General features: G+C 37.1%; 1 long non-coding RNA gene across 4 annotated transcripts in view; it reads right to left on the bottom strand.

The window, feature by feature from the left end:
• Positions 1 to 5000, bottom strand: part of LOC135096306 (uncharacterized) — a 12538-nt gene that overhangs the window by 6104 nt on the left and 1434 nt on the right. The window contains exons 1-3 of one of the 4 annotated variants that reach the window (XR_010264672.1): positions 2766 to 2984; positions 1188 to 1349; positions 597 to 746 (exon numbers count right to left, since the gene is read on the bottom strand). This is a non-coding gene — a long non-coding RNA (uncharacterized LOC135096306). The other 3 variants (XR_010264671.1, XR_010264674.1, XR_010264673.1) reach the window with 3 other exon arrangements.

The following is a 5000-nucleotide window of genomic DNA, read 5'->3' as shown; positions in this document are numbered from 1 at the left end:
TGGGAAGGTCGTCTTATGGCAATTATTGATGAATGAAGGTAAAGGATGCGTGTCTATTACTTCTCTTTGTGCGTGTGTGTGTGTGTGTGTGTGTGTGTGTGTGTTTGTGTGTATACATAACACACACACATACACACACACATAAAAAAGTATTAATGACATGCGCATCCATTACCTTCATTTGTCAATAATTATCATAAGGCAACCTTCTCAGCCGCATCAGCACACACACACACACACACACACACACACACACACACACACACACACACACACACACACACACACACACACAGAAATTATATTAGAAATTATTAGAAATTAGATAAGTTACCAGTGACGAGCCTACGTGATGCCATGTATGTGAGCTACGCATGTTTTTAAGCATCTGGAGCAAAGTGGTTAAAGGAAAACTTTTTGACTTGAAATGTAATTAGATTGATCACTTATTTTTCTGGCTGACATTGCTTTTGGAAGGTGGCACTTAAGATATGTGAATGGTGTATCTAGATATAAACAAACATTCACAAATACTCATTCCATTATGTCTTTGTCATTAGGCCCTCAAATAAACAACAAATTAAGTGAGAAGTTACCATTTCCCTTCCTGGTTTGCGCTCCAGTTGCTCTGAGTTGTAGCAGCAGTGACGTGTGGCACCCAGGATGAAGGTGGTCTGCAGGGTGGTCTGTGTCAGGGGGATGATGGCAGACAACAGCAGCAGCAGCACCGTGACAGCTCAAGCATCCTGTTGAAATTATCACTTTTTAATTGGTGAAAAGTGAAGGAAAAACCTGTCTCCATGGAATGTGGAAGTACACAACAACAACTCTGAAAGATTTCTTACAATAATAAGTCATCATTCATTGTATCCTTTTTTGTTGGCCACAAGATTATCATACAAATTTTCCATAGACATCTGCAAATTGGTACCTCTAGCTGTTATTAAATATGATATTAAGTTTGATGAAATGTATTTATTTCATTATACATGAAAGTTGTTGATTGCAAAAAAAAATAATAACCAAATATATATTTTGACTTTTACTTTACAATGCCTTAACTGTTTGCTTTTAAAAAAATATGTAGATTTATTTTCTCATTTTAAGACTTAAAGTCTAGACAACTAACTGGTCTTAAATTTTTCTGATATACAAATAAACTAACAAACACAGCACATTTCACTAACACTCATGGTGAAGTGTCCACCAATGATGGTGAAGGAGGTATACATGTAAACTCCAGTCTGAGCAATGAGCAACAGAATTTGTCCAGCTGCATGTCTCCATTGGGCACAAACTCCAGCTCCCGCATCTGTATCATGCCCACCACCACCGTCACCGTGGCAACACTGAAAAGTGGAATCTTATCATTCACAGTTACAAAAAATATACTCCCATATATATATATATATATATATATATATATATATATATATATATATATATATATATATATATATATATATATATATATATATATATGGATTACTATTCCCAACGTTAAAAATTCTTTAGCTAATCTTACTTTGATATTTTGCATCCAATATTAACTACAATTTTTTCCTATGACATTTTCCAACTACACTTCACCTAATCTAACTTAACCTCACCTCCTCTCATCTAACCTACTCATTCCTCACCTAATCTAACTTAACTTCTTCACTTATGCTAGTTTAACCTAATGCAACCTTTGCTAACTCAATTACCTTAACTAACCTAATTAATCTGCTATAACTTAACATGATCTAACGTAACCTATGTCATCCAAATCTTACTTTAATCTAATCTAATCTAACCTATGCAAGTTAATGTAAATTCATCTAATATAACCTAAACTATGCTAGTCTAACCTATCCTTAACTTACCTAACCTAACACACTATCTTAACCTAACCTCACCTCATCTTTTACACAGCCAAACCTTACTTAACCTTACAATCTAACACACTTCAACTTACGTGGCCTAACCTAACATCACCTATTCTTAACTAACCTCACCTAAACCTTACCGACACTAACTTAAAACCTACCTATGCTTACATCACTTCTATATCCTCATCCTCCTCCTCTTCCTCTTCCCTAACACAGTGACTCAGCGAAGCCGTCAAGAAAACACGTAATTTCTGAATACTATCTTTAAGAGCTCCACCCAGTCAGCCCTCTTCCTCCTCCTCCTCTTTCCTGACCCCCATCCTCCCTTCTTTACTCACGTGTCTCTCCCTCCCTATACACACACACACACACACACACATACACACAGAGCGGGTCTCACAAGGGTAATACACACATACATACGGACACTGACCCACCACACACACCCAGTCACCCACACCCACCCACATACATGTACACACGGACGCACACAGCCTGTCACCCTTACGTCAAACAGATTACACCCTTCTCCCTGTCACTCATCCATCACACATCCCAGTCTCTCTCTCATCTTCTACTCTGTTAAATAACCAGTTAACACTCCCAGACTCCCTAGCCGGCGGGTTACTCTCACTAGGACCATATGACTAAAAATACGTCACATGGCCCGGTCAGAGAGAGCTAGCCTGGTCTGCCTACGCGAATCGAAAGCGTTTATTTGGGTACGGTTTAAAGGGACGAAGGTTTAAAGGGGACAGTCTCTGCGTGCGTGTGTTTGGTCAAATGCTGAATACTCACGCCTGGTTCATCATACAGCCACATGGACAGGCACAGATCACTCCTCCACGACACACACATAAACAAACACACAAAAACACTAACTAGTAACTGTACCTTTAGTTTCGTCTGCTGTCAAAATATTCCTCCATTACTAATGTAACCCACATTCCCTAGTGGTATACTTTCCTCGGAACACCCATATTTTTAAGAGCTTTTTATCCACCATATATGTCTCGGTTAACTCTGATCTTGGCTGGAAATTAAACTATATTGTATCAGTGTGGTCATCTTGAGGTCCCGGATGAAATGGCGGGCTGGGATTGGCTATTCACGACCCGTTGTCATGGTGATGGTAGATGCCATTCACTTGGCAGCTCATATTTTCTCGCTATTGAAAGGAGTTTATTAGAGCGTAACTGAAGCGTGTAAAGGCATGATTCCGCACTATACTATTAAGATATTGTAGTTCTGAAGTGTTCCTAGGGTTAGTAGGCTTGGATAAGGAGTATAACACAATTTAGATGGTTTGAAGAGCGGATGTTTTCGCGCGAAATTCAAACAATTCCAGCCTCTGATATGATTACGTATTAGACTTAAGATATTGTAGTAAGAAAGTATCTGTGGGGTTAATAAGCTTGGGTAAAGAGTATAGGGGAATTTAAAGGACGTTTAAGAGACGGAGTGTGAGGAGAAGGTGTGTCAGCGCAATTCAAGTAATTCAAACCTGTCTGAGTTGATTCCACAGAAGACTCTTAAGATATTATATTGCTGAAGTGTTCCTAGGGTTATTAAGATTGGGTAAAGAGTATAAGGGAATTTAAAGAGTGGATAAGGGAGGGAGTGGAGCGATTTGATGTCATACAGAACAAAGCCAGGTTACAGAGGGATTTTATCTTTTAAAGGGGGCGACTCTGTTTCCTTGACCGAGTGACGAGGGAGAAGAAAAAAAATAAGAAGAGACATCAGCCACTGAACCACAGGGAGAGGAGTGAAGGTCCTTTCTCACTGCTCCCTATATAAGACACAGGGAGAGGAGTGAAGGTCCTTTCTCACTGTTCCCTATATAAGACACCATACACTCTAGAACACCAGGACAGAAATCAAGAAAAACGTGCTATTACAATATAGGTGAAGCTTAAGGACACGTCAGTAATTCAGCAGCAGACAATATTTCACAACTCTGCTCCACAAAACTTCTCGCAACGCAACCGGAATGTTTTAGCATGTTGTTCTTGTTCTGCTGTAGTTAAATGAATTACAGAATAAACAGGGAAGATAGATTTTTTCTTTTTTACCCAGAAACATAAAAACGTACATAATTTCTACTAGAACCTGATAAAAATTAAGAAAGATAAGACGCCAGATCGTTTGAGGATACGAGTTTCTCTTCTGTTATATAAAAAAAATACAGAACAAACAAGAATAGATGGATTTTTGTGCTAGTCATGAAAATGCCTTTGAAAACCTAAATAACAGACCAAGTGGTGTGTAGGTTATATTAAGTTTGTATCTTCAGTATCTCTCCATGTATAATCTTTAGATATCGTTATCTCTAAGTATTGCTGTGAAATTCCATAGTTTTTCATAATCTTGTTTCTGGAAATATACATTTTGTCATATCTCGATTATCATAATGGATTGTTTTTCGTAATTGAATTTATAATATTTATTCAATTACGCTTATTTGTATATTTATTTATTTATTCGTTTATTTGTTTATTATATATTTCCCTGATATTTTTTTCTCTCTCTCGTCACAATAGATAGCATACGCGTGCAAAAAATATATATTACTTTAATTTTTCATCTATATCCTCGCACCCTCTGTGAAAACCCTCTGTGGTATGCTCATAAACTTGTGACGTTCGTGGCATCTCGTGGGGTGCTCTCTTTGATCCTCTTATATTACTGCTAAACCATTCTTTTCTCCTATTCAACATTTAAATTTTCAAAGACAAAATATGCTATTATCCAGGAAATAATAATGAAATAGAGATATCTTTAGTTAACAGCCAAAATAAGGAGTTTCAATTTATAGTAAAAAGTTTCAGATATCTTATAAGAGTGCTCTATAAATACTTGGATCCTCTTATACTGTGCATTCTGTCATCTATTGTTCTTGACGTCATATGGTTTTCTCTCAGCTGTAAGTGAATGTTTTCGTACCAGTGTGTTTTCTTATTTCATCGTTCAATGTAAATGTTTTGGTACAAATAAATTAGTATATGGTGTTTATTTTCTTGAGATTTTGATCTAGTTACATGCACAATAATGCAATAAACAAGATGTATTCGTTTGAGGCAGTAGACTTGATGTACCACGGTGAGATATTACTTGTCTTTTATATAA

Source organism: Scylla paramamosain, chromosome 3, assembly GCF_035594125.1.
Source record: "Scylla paramamosain isolate STU-SP2022 chromosome 3, ASM3559412v1, whole genome shotgun sequence".
Classification (NCBI taxonomy): domain Eukaryota; kingdom Metazoa; phylum Arthropoda; class Malacostraca; order Decapoda; family Portunidae; genus Scylla; species Scylla paramamosain.
The sequence above is the reverse complement of the archived record's forward strand: the minus strand, read 5'-3'. Positions and strand labels throughout refer to the sequence as shown.